The 19,370-nt window shown below is 45.2% G+C and overlaps 3 long non-coding RNA genes across 3 annotated transcripts; 2 read left to right on the plus strand and 1 right to left on the minus strand.

The window, feature by feature from the left end:
• Positions 1-2,969: 2,969 nt before the first annotated feature.
• LOC144299643 (uncharacterized) lies at positions 2,970-4,170 on the plus strand. The gene is made up of 3 exons (XR_013366298.1): positions 2,970-3,090; positions 3,318-3,462; positions 3,931-4,170. It is a non-coding gene; the product is annotated as an uncharacterized LOC144299643 (long non-coding RNA).
• Positions 3,893-5,283, minus strand: LOC144299589 (uncharacterized). The gene is made up of 3 exons (XR_013366289.1): positions 4,750-5,283; positions 4,280-4,472; positions 3,893-4,176 (listed from the first exon to the last, which is right to left on the minus strand). It is a non-coding gene; the product is annotated as an uncharacterized LOC144299589 (long non-coding RNA).
• Positions 5,284-16,918: 11,635 nt separating this feature from the next.
• Positions 16,919-18,310, plus strand: LOC144322595 (uncharacterized). Its single transcript, XR_013388281.1, has 2 exons — positions 16,919-17,056; positions 17,688-18,310. It is a non-coding gene; the product is annotated as an uncharacterized LOC144322595 (long non-coding RNA).
• The last annotated feature ends 1,060 nt before the right edge of the window (positions 18,311-19,370 follow it).

Consider the following 19,370-nt stretch of genomic DNA (forward strand, 5'->3'; position numbering starts at 1 on the left):
CACGTTTTGTCTTTCTCTCTAGATGGTTACTTGAGGGCAGGGCTGTGGCTGAGGTCATCTCCCCAGGACCTCACAAAGGCCTGTGCAGCTCACTGGAAATGTTGCTAGGTTTGGATCAAAGAAGATAAAAGGGCAGATCGAATGTGGTTGCATCCAACCACAGCAAGGACGCACAGGCTTTAGAAAGTCATATTTATCCGAGTTAAGTTGGTTATTAGTTGAAGTATCTCCAAATCATTAACATATGGTGGGTTTTCACCAAAGGTCCTGAACTGTGTCACTTTGATTCCTAATAAGTTCATGGATTAATTTGGGGATTTCAATAAGTCCTCTGAGCTGAGATGTGATCAGTCCATGTGACAATGTGCTCCTGAGGACTGGTTGAGTCACCATTATGAAATATCTGAAAGGGTGTGTGCGCCAAAATGATTAAGGATCTCTGGATTATGAACATCCATTGTAAGGAAGAGAGGGCGCTGGGACACAGCACTGGGGCAATGGGTGAGTAAGCCCTGGGGCACCCACATGTCCCCCCTGCATCCCCGTTGCAAAGTCCCAGAGGACTGCTGGCAGTCACATAGGCAGGGCGGTACTGAGAGCAGCTGAAATCAAAAGGTAAAGAAAGTGTGGCAAATTCCAAAGGAAGAGATCTGATAAAATTAAAGCGTAATAGACACTTCAAACTGTGCGATCTGACCTAATAAGTTATTAATAGGGACCCATTACTCCCCATGCATTTTTTATTAGGAAGGCATTGCCTTTTTGTCAAGATTAGTGGATTATAAAATATTTGTGCTACACAATATAAATGACCCTACCTATTAATAAGTCTCTAGAAAGATATGCTTAAATTGAATTACATTAGGAAGAAAAGTGCCAACAGAAAATTAGGCATAATTAATGGGAGCACATAAATAAACCAGATACGGGGGAAAGGACGTTCTTCCCATTGATCATTGTGAGAATTAATTGCTGATATGCTCCAATGACATACCAACTATGAGTGTTTGCATAAGGGCTGCTTCGCAGAAGGTGAAATTCCTGTAACTATGAATATATGTGATAATTTATAGCTGGGAGATAACGGAGAGGATCCCACGCCTCTAATTAGTGGATATAATTTTGAAGAGCTAAAAGCTACCACTTAAAACACAATATTGTCATAAGGACTCATTATATTTTGTTTCACTGAAGTGGAATGGTGGCTTCGGTGGAAGCGAAAGCTAGCTGCGCCCTATCAGCTGGGAGCGAGGCCGCACGGGCATTCCTGCCGAACGTGGCTGTGTGGGTGATATCACCTTATTATTTTCCATGGGCCCGAGCCAGCAATCCACTTAGTGCTGTGATGCTCCGAGATACAGGAAATTATTTTTCACATCTCATTCCCATAATGGGCAATGTGAATTGAGTTACATGGTGGATGCACGCCCTAGACCATCTCCATTTGCAAACATATATAAGGTTTCCCGATGTCACAGGCCATGTCCTACATTCGGTGAAGTAAACAGCCTCAAGTCCCTCATTCAGACACGAGGCAGTCACTCTCTGCCATAATTAAGATAGGAATCTCTGGGGCTGCGACAGGCCGATTTTATCATCACGTGTATTATTATAATTTGTTGTGAGTGTAAAGTAGTCAACATCATACAGTATGTCTTCCCTTTTGTTCACAGTAAGCAGCTCTAATTAAAAAAAAAAATGCCCCACATCCAATTTAAAATAATTGCCAATGCAAAACAAATACGGCTAATCAACCTCTTGCTTGCGGGTCCATATTATTAATGCAGAACAAATGCATTAAAGCAAGGCTCATGGCCAGACAGAGGACAAGATAAGCCAAGGAGCTCGGAAGCCCTGACGCCCCAGGAGACTGGTCCCCGGGGACCCGACAGGTGGAGGGGGCTGAGCAGCACCAGGTCTGGAATGGGCCTCGTGCAGGGGTCAGGGAGCCTCAAGATGGAGACCCCATGGACACGGTGAGGAGTCTGCAAGCTCCACGGGCCCCCTGCTCCTTGTGGTTTGGGAGAATGTTTGTTTTAATAACAATTTGAGGATATAGCCTCACCAGAAGAGACGACCTTAATCATGTTACGACCATCATTACTCGGGTATGAGATGACGTTCTTTTCTCCTGGATGGATAGAGTCCACTGACGTGTGTGGGGTGCTCTCTCCATTGGCCTCCTGGGAAACTTTAGCGATCCTCCCGTGATGCCACAAAGAAGGTTAGACAGGGTGGGAGAGGTGACTCCAAAATTTAAAAGAGGTTGATGGACAAAATAGCATTTGGGCGATAAATCATAAAGATGGGTAGATACAGTTTGGAGAACACTGGAGGTTTGCATTCCGTTGTTCAGTCGCGGTTCTTAGTCATAGCAGCTTTATCTCCTCACTTCACATTTGTTTGTTTGTGTGACTTGAGGGCTTCTTGTATTTTTATTCATAAGTCCAGGAAAATGCCCTACCTTTGGGCTTCTGATGGGAAAGCCATGGTGGAAAGACAGTCTATCATGTGCTTGGTCTGCCCTGGGACGTCCTGTGACCTGGCCCGAGGTTTGGCCAGCTTTGGGGTTGGTCACTTGGCCCCCAAAAAACCCCATCTCTCTTCGGACATCACTTCCCTTCTCTGTAAGGCAGGAAACGTGGTGCTATTACCCTACTTAGCTCTACGCCCGACTAATTTTAGCCGCAGCCTTGAGTGTTGTCGGAGGAGGTCCTGAGGGAACACACGGGCACAGCCTCCCCAGGGGAGGCAAAACTAAGTCAGCGCGTCCAGGGGCAGGCTGGGCCCCGCGGGGGATGTGACGCATGAGCACGACCGACCCGGGTGTACCCAGGGGTACCGGCTACCTGGGCTGGGTGCCCCGGGGCGGCGGGGGCGGCGCGCGGCCTAGCCCTGCCTCGGGCCCAGGCTCGGGCGCACACGCAGCGGCTCCGGGCTCCGGGCTCCGGGCTCCGAGGGCGCCTCCGCCCCAGCCAAGAACTGCGACTGACGCGCACGAGGCCCGAATCCCTCCATGTGCTGCGGGCCACGACGGGACTGGGGGTTCTGATTCTGCGCCGGCGCCACCTTTGTGTCCGCGGCATTTTGGTAAGAGCTTGGAAGGAGCGGGAGCGCCCGGCGGGGCCGGCACGGAGGTGGCCCGGAGACCCGCAGCCCCGTCGCCACCCGCGCTCCTTCGGGGCCCTCCTGCGCCCGGGCGGAGGGAGGGAGGCCGGGCCGGGGCGGAGAGGAGGCCGCGGAGGGAGGCCGGGCCGGGGCGGGAGCGGCCGCTGCCCCGCGGCTGAGCGGAACTGACCGCATCTGGTTGGCAGTAGAAGAACGCCTGCTCCCCCCCCCCGTGAACTCGGGCCGCGCGTACCCACAGCGGCACAGACGGAACCCTCCGAGGCCCCTGCCCACCTGAAGCCGCTGCCGTCGGCCTCGGCGCTCTGGCCGTTCCTTCTCTGCCCCTGAGGCCTCGTACGTGGAACACCCGGTTTGCCCTCAAACGCAGAGCCCCCAGGAGCAGCTCCGGGGCCTTGGGGGTGCAGCGTGTCCGCGGGCCGCCCCGTCCTCTGGGCCCAGGCCGGCCAAGCACCCCCTGCCTCGCCCCGGGAGGAGCGCACGGCCGCGGGCTGGCGCGGGTCCTGAAGCGCACGGAGGCCGGGCCGCAGGCTGCCCTTCCTGCCCCGGGACACCCCCCGCCCCGCGGCCCGCCCCGCCCCGCCCCGCCCGTCACCTGCCCCGGGGACCGCGGTGGTGCTGCGGCAGGTGCTCCTCCCCGCTGCGCACCCGCGGCCTCGTTCTCCCGTGGCTGCTCTCATCACGAGGGGGGAAACAACCACTTCCTTTTTCTTAGTACAGTAGGGACCTAATGCCATTTGAAAAATGACTTTATTATAAAGAACCAAAGACCACAAGTTAATTACAGGAAAATGTGTATCACAGACGTCACCATCCTTCCAGTGACAATAGTGTCGCCCGGTGGATGTGCACAGCACCTGGCCGCGTGCTCCAGGGCACACAGCAGCTCCTCGCAGACGGCTTTCCGGCGGCGCCTGCGGCCTGGTGGTTGAGCGTCTGCCTTCAGCCCAGGGCCTGATCTCGGGGTCCTGGAATCGAGTCCCACATCGGGCTCCCTGCACGGAGCCTGCTTCTCCTTCTGCCTGTGTCTCTGCCTCTCTCTGTCTCTGTCTGTCATGAATAAATATAAAAAAAAAAGTCAAAATAAAATCTTTAGGAAAAAAAAACCTATACTTTGCCCACAAAAAAAAAAAAAAAAAATGCTAAAACCCACCGGCTTCCTTCCTTTGGGTTCCTTGGCTGCTCTCCAGAACATTCCTGGGTTCCGCCCTCCATATGGGCCCAGGCGGATGTTTCCAAGGATCCCTACCATGCAGTCTGTTGAACATCTTCAAGAACCCACTGGGTAGGTGGCTATAAAAGATCCCTTTCAAATGGCATCCAGTTGTAGGCGGTCTAAACAGCTTCTATGCGAGAGACACCACGTCCATCTCAGCGGGTTCCTGGGGATCCGGGCCGACGGGGGCCCACATAACCCCCAGCCCTCCGCGAGAGCGCAGCAAGCGTCCACATGAGGGGCCGCGGCTGCCCGACAAATGCCCGTCGGGGAGCCCGACATCTGGGGTCCAGGTATCCAGAGGGTTGGTTCCTCTCGGGGCATCGGTGGGAGGGGTTCCCGGGCTCGGGGGGCTCCGGGGGGTGCTCATCTCCCTGTCTCCGCGGCCCACCCTGATCCAGGCATACCTGCAGGGACCGCATTGTCATATGAGGCCACGTCCCAGGATTCTGGGGGAACAGGCACGAGAGGCTGTTTGCCGGGCACCGAGGACCAGAACTTCCCTGGTTGCGCTCGCGCGGCCTCGGCCCTCGGTCCTGTGTGCCCTGGGTCTTTGCTCAGTCTTGCTGCTTCTTCCTCTCCTGGGGGTTTTCAAAGTCCCTCCTCGCCCCACCCCCACCCTCAGGGTAAGTCCGGTGCTAGGGGAGCCAGGAGAGCGTCTTGCCCTCCCAGCCGCAGTCACGACGCTTACATAGGGTGACCTTGCTGGAAATTCTTTGATAGGATCCACATGAACTGTTACATATTGCAGATAAAATGTCCCAAAAGGGCCCATTAAAGTGAGTGATGAGTAACGCGCCCCCAAGTACGACGACCTCTCTCCGCAATTGGGCGGGATTGGCAGGTTTCAGCCTCAGCCTCCCGAGACACTTCCTGCCCCAGGCTTCTGCTAGGGGGAAGGCGTCTATGACGTCGGTGTACTGTGGTAGAGACGCAGTGGGTTGTGTTCTCTCAGGATAGCGCGGAGTTTCGCCCAGTCGTCTCCAAAGGAGGAAAGAGAGCATCCGAATTCAGTGATGAGAGGCTCCACTTTCTGAATCGGTTGGGCTACTGTTTCCACACGCTGCGTCCTGCCGGATGGAGAAGCCCTGGGATGCAGAAATGCCTGCCCTCCTGTCTGGAAAGCATGAGCGTGAGGAAGTGCAGTGTCCTGAGCGCGAGCGCAGAGCCTGCAAACAGGAGGGTCCCGATGCCTCTCGGCTTGTGGTTTGAGTCGGCCTCCTCTGCCTTTCCCCGTGGAGCTGCTGGGAGAGGGCGGGTTTCCTGCTGGTTTCTGCCTGCATGAAAGCCATGGTCCACGACGTCAAACTCAATACATTAAAAAAAAAAAAATCAATCTAGACGGTAGGAATCTAAAAGAGGAGAAGATTCTATAACACATTTTACGAAGGTTATTGTGGGCACCAAAATCACACCTGATTTCCATTTTCTGTTGGTTTGTCTCTGTGCTCCAAGACTTTTACCATGAGTCAACACAGCTTTGAGCAAGAAAATAAATGTTTAGTTAAAAACACGCAGGACGATGTGCCCGTCAGAACTGACCTCCACGGTGTCTGCACCTCCCCTCCCTCCCGCATCTGTGTCCTTCGGTGACCCATCTCCCAGGTGTGGTCAGCCCTTCTGGAAGATGCTGGGAAGAGGGTCCCTGTGCACGTGGCCAGGCCAGCACCTCCCCCTGGGCCTGTCACCTGGCCATCACTGCACAGCTGGACGCCCGAGGCCACCACGCATCAGCTTTTTCCATGGCATTGGACAAGTGGAAGTTTCCATGGCAGAAACACCAGTGATAACTATTAAATAATAACTTTGCGCCAGACCCCTGGGAAATGAAGTGAGCATTCTGCAGTTTTCCTAATCCCCTTCCATCCCTGCTGTGAAAGGTCCGGCATGAAGGGGCAGGGACAAAGGGGCCAGGCCTCTTGCTGAGCTTTTCGTGCCTGATTGGGAGGTACACCTGGGCTGCTTTATTTAGACTTGCGCATTCCTTTGTTTCCTCCAGCATTTATATTTAGATGGCTCCAAGTGCGCAAACAACATTTACAAGCCTCCGTCAACACACTCATGCAACCGTTCCCAGGAAAAATATCAATTTGTGGGGTGTTTTTTCCCCTCTTTACAGGTATCAGTACCTACGAAAATAACTTTATATCTAAAAATGCAAATGTAACATTCTTCCTCGAAATGCAACATTATTATAAAGGAAAAGAAGCTGGTATTTAGTGGCCTCTATTCAAGCATGCTAAAAAGAATAAAGAAATCGTGGTAATTTCTGGCTTTGCAACTCTGCATACCAGCACCTTGGCAACCATCCGGGTAAATTATCCTAAGTATTTAGACGCCTTCGGGTCGGGATCCTCCCTCCGCTTCTCTTGGGCCCAATGCCCTCTGGTGGCTGTTCCCTGAAGTGCAGCCGCAGGCACCTGCCACCCAGGTGAGCCCTGAGTTTGGGCTGGACCTACAGTTTGCCCTCTGTGCACCTTTTGCTCTGTGCCCTATTCTCTCTGCAGGTGGAGGGTGGGTTCACCTTTCTCCTTACATGTGTTACATGCTTTGGAGGCATCTACAGAGGACACTGCCTTTCTGCTGACAGTTCCCGAGAAGGGTACCCTGACTGTATTAAGATCATCTTTTTAGCAAAAGGACAGAAGCCCCGATGCTACGTAAACTATGTTTAATACAATAAATCATTCTGGGGAAAATATTTAAAATGCAATACCACATGACCTCTGAAAATTTTCATTTTATTCATTAAAAATGAGAGAAGATAACTATATACCAAGGATCCAGCACCTTGTAAATATGTTCCCAACACCTTTGATTTAACTCTTCCTCAGAAGCATTCCTTTTTTTCTCTTAATTCTTACACAAAGCTACACAAAGATGACTGCTTTGGGAAGAGGACTGAGCATCTCTCAAGCCACCAAGACTCTTTCTTGCTAAGAGGAGAGAGCAAAGGAGACAAGGCAATTTAGCTTTCTCCTGTTTCTTAACTTGACATGAACAGAACTCTACTGCATTACTCGGTGCCTCCCTTAGTTTGCAAATACCATTTTCATGGTTCATCTATTGTAAGGCCTAGATCTAGATTCTAGGCTATCTGTGTCCATATTTCTAGAATATTCCAATAAATCACTATTCCACAAACCATACATCTGTTCTACGATATGTCCACATTTGGGTTTTTGCATTGATTTGATTCTTGGCTCTTATATTTCTGTCATTAAATTAAAACATTCATGTATAGAGATGGAGACATGTGCACAAACACACAACTATACAAAATATATACCCTCATCCACATCCGTGTCTAGATCTAAGATAGAAGAGAAATTGCAAAGTTCTAGACCCTCATTTTTACCAAATGATGCCAAGTGATTATCCAAAGTGGTTGTATTTTACTGGTGAATTGATCAGACTATAACAATTCTTCAACATTATTGGAATTTCCGATACATCTGTGAGTTATCCACAGACATGGACCCTCAACAGCCCTCACAGGCACTCTCTCATATTTATCTGGGTAACATGCTTTCCTAAACAAGACCCAGAGGATCCAGGCTCAGAGAAGACTAGAAAACAAAAAAGATCCATATTTATAAGAATTTTGTGTTTTTATTTATTTAAGAGAGAGAGAGAGAACGAGTGGTGGGGAGGGACAGAAGAAGCAGAACCGGGTGCAGGACTCAGTCCCAGGACCCCGGGATCATGACCTGAGCTGAAGGCAGATGCTTTACCAATGGAGCCCCCAGAGGCTCCCAAAAGTTCCCTATTTAAAGGACCTGTGTGTCCGGATCTGCACATGGGTAGTTTGGGGGATTTCATGGACAGAACCTGTCTCAGTAAGCACTAGATGGATCAGGGAATCCATTGGATCCTGGGAAGTTCTCCTGCAGAAGGTGACGCTGCAGCATCACCTCCGGATTCCGCCCTGAAGGGCCACGGCTATCCAGGCACAGCCAGTGGAGGGCAGCCTTCCTGGGCATGACTCAGGTACGGGCTCTTGCAGCACCAGGGGCAGCATTTGGAGAAGACCATGTGAAATAGGACTGGCTAGCAGAGCACCTCACCTTACAGGGTCAGAGGACCCTTTGCACTTGTAGGTAAATTAGACATGACCTCCCGTGACTCCCATGTGGTGTTCCCATTAGCGGCATTGCCAAGACAACGGCTATGCAAGGGACTGCCTAAGGCTGTCAGGCATACACAACAGCACTGACTTGTGGCAACATTAGACTTTGTAGTTGGAAGAAGTTTCCATGATGACTAAACTACATGCTGCAAGTAGAGAGCCTGGCAAAGCCAAGGAATCAGAGTGACTTCTCAGTAAATGCTGGATCCTTCTCCTCTTTTCAGCTTTGATCCCAATCCCACCTCCTTTTCTCCACCAGCTCTTCTATTGCGTGTCTACTGACCTATCTGCATCCATTCCTGCCTTATTGAGCTACGTGGGGTCCACGATGCTCCCTCTTGCCTGTCTTTGGGCCATCAACTGGCTGCCACTGGGCCCAGCACCATCCTCTGGCCCTGCCAGGACTTGTGATGTCCCCACTTGCACTTCAGGTCAGCCTCACCTGGGAGGCTGGCTGTGCCTCCAGGATGCTGGCCCTTGCCGCCTGGTTTCCCCGACACCTGGGCGTCCCTGATGGCACTCTCACACCCTCCTGAAATTTGACATCTCTCTCACCAGCATATAAATCTTTAAGTGCAGTGTTTATCTTCCCATTGGTTTTTACATACCTTGAGGTTACACCAACGCCTTCCCATGGCAGGATCACATTTAAAACACACAATAGGTACAGGACAAATAGGGAAATTTATGTCAGTCTGTTAATAGTTTAAGAAAGCATTAAATAATAATCCCTCCAGTGACCTATAAACACCCTTTGAGATAAGTGCCCTAAGGGAAGGAGCAGAGTTCAGGAGGGCCCCAGAGCCCAGCTTGGGAAGTATGCCCGAGATCTGCAGGTGTGGTAGGCAGGTTAAGATAGCATGAGATGTGTGCCCAGGATCTGCAGATTGGTGGACAGGTAACACAGCTTGAGAAGTGTGCCTGGGTCTACAGGTGTCGTGGACAGTTAAGATAGCCTGAGAAGTGTGCCCGGGATCTGCAGGTAGGGTGGACAGGTAAAAACATTTGTTAGGAGGGAAGAGTTGGCTGAGAGGTGCTGTGCTGGGAGGACAGCGTATGCAGAAGGAGCTAAATGCAAGCTGACTGGGCAGAGGCAGGAAGCACAGAGGGAAGGAGGACTAGAAGCGTGACCTCGTAGGTCCTGAGCAGGACTCGATCCTCAGTCTGAGGGCACAGGGAACAGGGCTGTTTCCAGTCTGCAGGTCAACAGAGGGGCATGTTGGTGGCCTTTGCACTTGGCAGAGGATCACCTTGTCTGTTGCGTGGACATAGAGGGTCTTGCCGAAGGACTGTCTGCGATGGGCTCTGGGCAGGTAGGAGATGGCACCCGTGGGGCGGGCGTCCTGGGTGCGGGACAAGGAGATGGAGGAAGAGCTCTCACATTTCTGGCTTGGATGACAAGTTCAAAGCAGCAAGGGGGAGACAATACCAGATATGAAGGGGCTCTCTGCTCAGATTTGGCTGTTGACTTTGAGTTTCCTCCAAGAGGATGGGGTGAGGATGTCCTAACAGTCATCGAGTGTACAGTCTGAGGCCCATGGGAAAGGTGTGAGGTACAGATAAATCGAGGAAAGCACATTGCCCACATAAATATGAGAGAGCGCCTGCGAGGTGTATTGAGGGTCCATGTCTGTGGATGACCCTCAGATGTATTGGGAGTTCCGGTAATGTTGAAGAATTGTTATAGTCTGATCAATTCACCAGTAAAATACAACCACTTTGGATAATCACTTGGCATCATTTGACAAAAATGAAGGTCTAGAACTTTGCAATTTCTCTTCTTTCTTAGATATAGACACAGATGTGGATGAGGGTATATATTTTGTTTAGTTGTGTGTATGTTCGCATTTCTGTCTCTATATGTGAATGTTTTAATGATGGAAATGTAAGAGCCAAGAATCAAATCAATGCAAAAACCCAAATGTGGACATATCGTAGAATAGATGTATGGTTTGTGCAATAGAGATTTATTGGAATATTCTAGAAATATGGGCACAGATAGCCTAGAATCTAGATCTAAGCCTAACAACACAGATATACCATTTTCATGGTTCATGCATGGGGAGGGGCAGAGGGAGAGTGAGAAGCAGACTCCTCACGGAGCAGGGAGCCCGATGTGAGACTCAATCCCAGGACCCCGAGATCATGACCTGAGCAGAAGGCAGACACTCACCGACTAAGCCATACAGGTGCCTCTAGAAGGTTCCCATTCTTAATTATTGAAGTGCTCTGATGGAGTAATTCTTGTGCAGAAATAATTGTTTTTTCACCTACAAGATGTTGGCATTAGGGTCAAGGTAGCATATTTATCAGAGTTTCTGTGACCTTATTCACTTCTCTTCCCGAAAGGTACGGATCAGCGGAGGCCGGCTTGCGAGCCGGCACGACGAGCAGGTGCGACAAGATGGCAGTGTGCCTTGATGCTGTTATCAATAGCATTTTCCCTTCCAGATGTGTGATCATTTCTTGCATCAGAAGCAAAAGGCAAAATTAGCTCCCCAAACAAAGCAGCTTCTTGATTGTGTGCAATTTAGAGTGACTTTGACAGTTAAACATCAGTGTTAAAATGTTTCTCTCTCAGGACTCGTCCTCCTGCCTACATACTTCATTTATGGTCAATTTGGTAATTTGGGGACAGTTCATCTTTTCTTAGCTGTTCCTACTTCTCTGTTTTGTTTATGCTAATTTCCTTGTTCACTTTAATAGCACTTCCTAAAACTCCGGAGCCTCTCACGGTGCCAAACTATTATGTACAACCTCATTATTTCCCACGTTCATTACCTCCACTGTATAAGGCCTTTTCAACATTCGCCACTTTTGTAAATTTCGACTGACCATTTTTTTTCTGTCAATTCTTTAGCAGCACTTGTATATTTATACCATCATTATAATATTGCTGGCCTTATTCGTTAACTTAATTATGACTTCAAAGCTTCACAATGAGTCAAATTTCTACTTTTATTTCTGGAGTGACCCTGTGAGACAGCAGTGAGTCCCTGGTTCACACACTTAAGAGTTTATGACTCGGCACATGGTGAGGACAGTCAATGCGGGTCCCCAAATTAGAACTCAGAGTGCTGATTTGCAGACCATTGTCACGCCGTGTGTTCCATGTCAGTGTCATCTGCATGTAAAATACGTACAACAATGAGCATAAGCAGTGTCCTCAAGATCCACATTCCCTGTGATACCCTAGTCTTCGATTGGAAGAGAGGAACGCAACACTTGAGTTTCCCATGTGGTCAACTCAGGGATCTTCATGCACTTAAACCGTCCACACCGTGGTCCACAAAAGCTGTTCTCATTCCAGCTCTTGGCTTTGACTGGGTCAAGCTGGATCACAGCTCAGAATCCCGTCATTATTTTTAAACTCTGAAGAAGAAGATTCCCAGACAGACCAGTCCAGTGTCCAGCTCTCAACGTCCTGGCCATATTCCCACCTGTTCCCATATTCTCACCTGTTATCCAGAGACCTCCTTCCTGTTCTCCTCAGGAGAACTAATGTAGTTTGAAGTTGAGTGTGTGTGTGTGTGTGTGTGTGTTTTTAATGTATCGTTTGAAACCTCCACACTCACCTCTCAGCGTAGGTCAGATGGGTTACAGCACTGAATCCTGGTCTATCCTGTGTCCTGTGTCTTCACAGTGGGCTGGGGGCAGTGCTCCCCTTTTCTCCAGCATTCAGGCTGCATGTGTGCAAATGTGGGGTCATGCCCGATTGTGTTGGAATCACCTGGGCTGAGAGCCTTGCATGTTCCCACATCAGAGATATCCGTGCACTCACAAGTGGCTCAGATTCCTAGCAGATGCTCTGGGTTTACCTGAGTTTTGTAATCCATATCCTACAAATTCATGCAGGTGTATCAGTGTCTTTGTGCAATTAATGGAGCAGGCAAGGCATGCAGGAAAGAAGCTGCCTTGTTTCTGTTTTCCAAATTTTCGTTTTATAGTAGTGACGGTTTCAACTCAGCATAAGTCTTATCATTATTTTAGCTGTGCCCTCTTCGGTGTAGGTCCCTGTTATGAAAGCACTTCTTTCCCCGAACAATATTAAAGGTCAGCTTCAAGATGTATATGCCTTTAAGGACACTGTGCCTCTTTTCTTTAGTGTTTTCTAAATTTGGTTAACCCCATTTCCTCTGAGATAAAGCATCTTCACACACTCCTTTAATAGCTTTTATGAAAGCCATAAGCAAGTGTGTATCTTCCCACTAACCCAACAATGCAGAAAATATGGCAAAGGACTTAAGAGACACTCAAAACCTCCTATGATATCTTAAGTCTACATGTTTAAGGTTTGGGCGTTTCAATTGATACTTCAGTAAATTGTTAAAATATGTAAACTTTTACTGTAGTTTTACCAATCACTTCTCAAGTGACTTTAAGAAAGTCAAGAGTCAACTATAGGCTGATGATAACATTTTTGTAAAAGATGAAAATATCTTTTCCAGGCCTCGGGATACCTCCACAAACTATTTTCCTTTGATTTTTCTCATTAGTAAAAATCACTGCACTTTGCTCAAAATGGAAGCCATCTATGATGGGCCCTTTTAGCTGTCTTGACAGCACAATTCTACTTTATTAATTTTTTTCAACTTGTTGATGGATAAAAAAATTCATTGGTCCAAATCAAAAACCCTATTTTAAATGACACACTGCCTAATTATGGGGGGGGAAGTGTTCTGCTAGCTAAATAAAAACTGTTTTAAGTAGCATAATGGATAAGTTAGAGAAAAATAGGTACTTTAATGTTATCTGAGCTGCTTCTTGTCTGATTAGTTTAATGGGATCGGATGTGTTTGTAGACTCATCAATCACACTAGATCTATGTCAAGATTTATGGTCCAGATTTAGGACATGGTGCAGATGCACAAGTAGTCGAGCAGGTATCCTAGAAATGATTTAATTTTTCACATTGAAATCCATGCCCTAAATTTGTTGTATTGAAATTCTGACTTTAAAAAAATGATAATTAATAGTACCTTCCTTATGATGAAGACCTGAGTGCATGACGAATTAGTTCAGTAAGTTCCAGGTGTGTATGTATGTAAGTCTAAAAATAGAAGGATGGTACACATCCATACACAATCAATATTCTTAGATAACTCTAATATTTAGAGTTTGATAGCTTTTATTTTGTTTTGTTGATCATCTGAGACTGACTTGACAGCTTCCATTTAACTAAATGCACATTTTAATCATTTCCCTGGCCCTCGCAGCCTTTTTGTTTTCAAGTTAAATGAAACTTCTCCCTGGCGATTCCTATAACTGCCTCCATTGACCTTCTCTGGGGTTTTTAATCTTAGCTGTGTTTTGGGGACATGGCCCTATTAATTTGTACTTTATACAAGAGTTAGATTATTCTGTCCTTAATTATACTATGTCAGTTTCCTGGCTCAGTGATCTGTAATTATGGAGGTCTTTCCTTATGACTGGGTACCATGTTGGTGTCTTTCCATTCTTGAGAAGCAGTTGCTATTCTTGGAAATGCAGATCTACTTCCTTCAATTTCTGTTTCTTCAGGATATTTGGATGACTTCTTCCCAAACCTAGTAATTTAATGCCCATAGCTTACACCAAAATACATGCTTCAGGACTTCTCACTTCTTAGGTCAGCTCACATCGTCGTAAGTGACAGGTGACAACTGATCTTAGAGGTTGTTCATGATTTCCCATCATCCACTACATCATTGATAAAGCCATGAAATGCAATCTGTGGAAGTTCTTGCTTTTTTTGAGGGGTTCTTTACTATTTTGTTTTATTTTATCTTACTTTTTTTTTTTTTTTTTTTTTTTAAATTTTTTATTCATCTATGATAGTCACAGAGAGAGAGCGAGAGAGAGAGGCAGAGAGAGAAGCAGGCTCCATGCACCGGGAGCCTGATGTGGGATTCGATCCCGGATCTCCAGGATCGCGCCCTGGGCCAAAGGCAGGCGCCAAACCGCTGCGCCACCCAGGGATCCCTATTTTATCTTACTTTAATAGGAATCAGGAGCCTGTTTTCTTTTCCAGAGAATGCAACATCAGGAAGAAAGGTCTTAACTCAAATGCACTTTTTTTCTCTTTCAGTTCAAACTATGTTTCATAATTGGTTTATATATAGGAATAGGGAAAAAAAGATAACTATAATTTGCTTCTTAATTTCTCACAAGATATTTCTATGTGGTAACTTCCCTCATTCAATGCTAAGTGATGTTCAAATAAATCAATGCCCGCAAATGTCTTAAAAGGTCATTTTCACTTTTGAAGATGGTTTCCCAAGTATCCAAATATCTATCCAACATCAGGAAGGAGACTTTAAAATGCCTTTAATTTTCACAACATATTTCGTAGTTAATTAATTTTACAAATACTTTTTAAAAATATATTTCTACTACTTCACACAATGTATTTTTCTGTTATTAAGTGGTGAAATGATAACTACATCTCCTCACGTAAAGAAAGGCACATGATGAAAGATTTCAGGACACTTTAATTTTTGAATTAATTTTTAATAAAAATACTTGTAATTTATTTAACATTTTACTTATTTATTTATTTTTACATCCTGTCTTTACAAGTAATGTTTCTTTTTAGGAAACTGTGTCAATGTTTATATGAAGCATTTATATATTTCTTATATAAAACAAGAAAATGGGAAAATTATGTGAAGAGTTCACTCATTCTTTTGTTTTCGATGGTGAAAGCTTTGTAATTGATCTTAATTTCTCCCTATTTTTCAAATATGAAGTCATATTATTTGCCAGTTTTAAAAATCAGTGTTTATTTTTAAAATCCAGTGTGAGTTAAACACTTAAATAAGGGGAGGTTGGCTTAGGGGAGAATGAATTTATTCAGTGTGCTGCATTAAATGTACATTTTTCTTAAAAATAAATAAATAAATGTACATTTTTATTTAAAAATCTTAATTTTTTTCTTTTTCCTAATTTATCATATTTCAAGGTGTTTTATTGGCTTTATTGAGATGAGAATGTGTCCACAAAGCATAGACATTTTTCAAGCATCCTGAACTACTCATGTACAAGTGTAGTGACTGTGTGTGGCTGTAAAAGTTTGACAACATTACAGTTTTTTCTATACATCAATTTCTGTACCAATGACATTGACTTTTTTGTATAACATTGTTTTCCAGAATATTTATATATTTCCTAGACACTAATGTTACCTCTATTTAATTTTATTCAATAACCTGGTCTTTATGGAATAGGCAAGGATATGCCTTCTTCTTTGTGTTAAAAAATTATTCTCTGGGGCATCATAAACAGGCATCATGCTTCACTGAACAAAATATCTCGAATTAATACTTATCTTCCAAGGAGCTCCAGCTGCGAAGCACAACTTGCCATTTATATTCTCAGCAGGGCCATGAGAAGCTTTACAAGAGAGAAGCTAGAGGTTAAGTGTCCTGGTCACTTTTCCAAAGCATTCTTAGAATTAAGCTTTCCACTGGAATATTTTAAGACTGATTTTGTATTTGTGTGAGAAGTCCAGCCACACGTGCATTTTCACACAGACACACAGAGAGGGAAGTGCACCAAGTCTCCACAGCTACTACATTGGGTGAAAGAGCTGAACTGGAGAGAATAGAATATTAAATTCAGTCCTTATCAAAATGGAGCATAATTCATCTGGAATCTACTCATTCCAAAGTTTTCTTTAGTGAAACAAAGCTGATACATAATCCCTGTTATTATCTTAAATGGTAATGATATTTCAAAACATAAAGAAAGTAGTTTGCTTTCAGAAGTAGAGCAAATAAAAAAATCTATAAATTACCTCTTTTGTATTTATTAATGTCAAACAGCTATCAAACAATGTGGTTAGCATGACTTTGTTTATATTTGATAATAATTAGCTATTTCTGAAACTAGCCTATAATTTAGAAGTTCCTAATTCAGTACTATTTTCCTTTACATATTGTCTTATTAAGGCAAGTTAATTTAATTCACCATTTTAACCCACCTTCAAAAAACTACTCATCCTCACCAGGAGACAGTGACAAAACCTCTGGTGTCTCTCTTGGTCACACAGTGGTTATCAAGGAGATCTTGGGTTATTCCTTTAAACTATTTGACTGTCTTATCTTCGGCTGTAAAGTAAAAGAGATGTTATCTGGATGATTTCAAAGTTTCTCTGAATTCCAGAATTCTATGCAGTCATACCTCACACCATCCTTGTGAGTCCCAGATGCAAAATCTCTTCCTCAATTCTTCTAAGGTGACATGGAGGACAGTTACTGGGATCCAAAGTGAGAGAAGGAGGAGTCATGGTTTTCTTTAAAAAGAAGCAGAAAGAAGAAGGTAAGGATAAATGGACACAGAGAGGGAAGAGGGAAGAAAACATGGCAATGGAGGGAGCAGCCTCAGGGTTTCCAGGCCTGGGGTGCCTGCACTTCCTCTTTAGGGACGTGATGCCACCCAGCATCCACCTACCTCTGCCCTTCTAGGTTTCCAAATGCCAGCTAGGTGCAATGGACTTCTGCAGCTTGCAGCCAACAAACTTTGATCAGAGCATATGGAAACTGTATGAAGTTGCATCACAGTAAAAACAGAAAGCTACGGGTGCTTCCTGCACAGATGGCGCCCATGTGAGTAGCACAAGCCTGCTAACCCACACACCACGAATGTTGCCCATCATGTTCATGTTTCCTGGGATTTACAGAACAGTCGAGTATGGGATAAGTCACTAAATTAATGACAGGGTTCATAAAGGGAGGATATATCACAGTAAGTGTGTCCTCAATTGTAAGATAAATACAGATCCCAGATCCCTTAGACACATAGAGGATATCCTGGGGATGGAGAGACTGTCACTGTGGCTGTCATAGAACAAATGAGAATTCTCAGAACATGGTGGCACTTCTTTAATTTCTTCCTTCCTTTTATCATCTTTCTGAAATTAAACTAAACACTTTTAAATTTTTTTTTTTTTTTTTTTTTTTTTATGATAGTTACAGAGAGAGAGAGAGAGGCAGAGACACAGGCAGAGGGAGAAGCAGGCTCCATGCACCGGGAGCCCGATGTGGGATTCGATCCCGGGTCTCCAGGATCGCGCCCTGGGCCAAAGGCAGGCGCCAAACCGCTGCGCCACCCAGGGATCCCAAACTAAACACTTTTAAATTGAATCATACAATTGGTGAGACTACATCATCCTCTGAGACCTTATTCTGGTTTTGTGTTTTTCATATTGTTTCCTTTTCTCCCCCCAAACAACTCGAGATGGAATTTGTTGAATTCTACAGCTGCTATTAAACCAACCAAGAAGAGCATCTCTTTGGAGAAGCATTTCTACCTTCCTGAACTAATGCTTCTCATCTTGACCTTGACCTCTACACAGACCTTGGTATTTAAGGACACCTGTGGTCTGTGGTTGTACTAACCACAGAACCTGATCTCCTGAGTGGCTGTAAGCCAGTGCATTTCTCCGGTGCTAATGGCATGCTTGGATTCATAAAAGATAGGCTTCACACAAGCTCTTTGGTCTGCATTTTTGTCATTGTGAATAAGAAAACATGAGTGGAAAAACTGAAATGTGCTGAGGGCCCTCAACATACAACCTACATGCTTTGTTATTGCACATCTGTAATAAGTAAGAAGTCTCGCCTTATCTCGTGGCGAAATCTCCCCTGACTCCATGGAAACTATTGCTGTGAGATAATCTCAGGCCTTGATTATGGTTCCAGTTATTTGATGTTGACTGAAATAAAGTCTCCTTATATTTTAACAACTGAAAGACAGAAGCATCACTGACCTTTGAGGCAAGGTGCAGAGACTTCGGTGTGCACAATTTTAAGAAATCCTGTGCAAAAAAAAAAAAAGAAAGAAAGAAAGAAAGAAAGAAATCCTGTGCAACCAGCATGCATGGGGCAGTTACGTGGAAAACATGGACATTGGTGGCCCCAAATGCAAACATTCCTGGGAGTCACTAGTCACAAATGGGAAGAATCATGGACGTGCTCATTGATTTCACTCAGGCTTTCCAATTACATATGGCCTGGTGTGCTATATTATTTTTTAAAATCTATCCAGATAAGAATAAATGAGCTCTTTTGATAAATAAATAAATAAATAAATAAATAAATAAATAAATAAATTCAATCAATAAAAAATCTAATGAGAAAAGATTGTATCTTTTTACCAGGACTTTCTGCTCACTATGCTCATCTTATCCCCTCTTGTGTTTATTCTCTCCTTGAAACTTGAAATAGTGTCTAGTTTTGTTATTGTTATTATTGCTATTTGTTGTAAAGGGGCTTGTGATGAAGGGGGTGAAGGAATGAATGAAGACATTAGTAGATGATACAGATTTCAGACTCTGTAAGCACAACTGCTGGTGGGAGAGCAAACTGGCACAGCCACTCTGGAAACAGAGTGGAGGTTCCTCAAATAATTAAAGATGGAACTACCCTACAATCCAGCAATTCTTCTGAGTATTTATTCAGAGGAAACAAAATCTCTGTCTCAAAGAGGTATCTGCATTCCCATGATCATTGCGAGACTGTCAAAAAACAGCCAAAGAGTGGAAACAACCTGTGTGCATTGATGGGTGAATGGATGGAGAAAACACAGCATATAAATCTATGTGTAGATGTACAGATACATGTATATGTTATATGTATGAGTATATATATATATGTGTGTGTGTGTGTGTGTGTGTATTTATATAGATATATAAACAGAGAGAGATAATGGAATATTATTCAGCCATAAAAAATAAAAAAGAAGGAAGTCCTGTCATTTGCGATGTGGGTAGCCCTTGAGGGCATCATGCTACATGAGATAGGTCAGCAAAAGAGACAAATATTGTATACTCTTAGTTATTTTGTGGAATCTAAAAAGAAATCAAACTCATAGGAATGGAACAAGGTGGTGGTTACTTAGAAGCATGGGGAGGGGTTGGGG

This window comes from Canis aureus, chromosome 1 (assembly GCF_053574225.1).
Source record: "Canis aureus isolate CA01 chromosome 1, VMU_Caureus_v.1.0, whole genome shotgun sequence".
In the NCBI taxonomy this organism is placed as follows: Eukaryota; Metazoa; Chordata; class Mammalia; order Carnivora; family Canidae; genus Canis; species Canis aureus.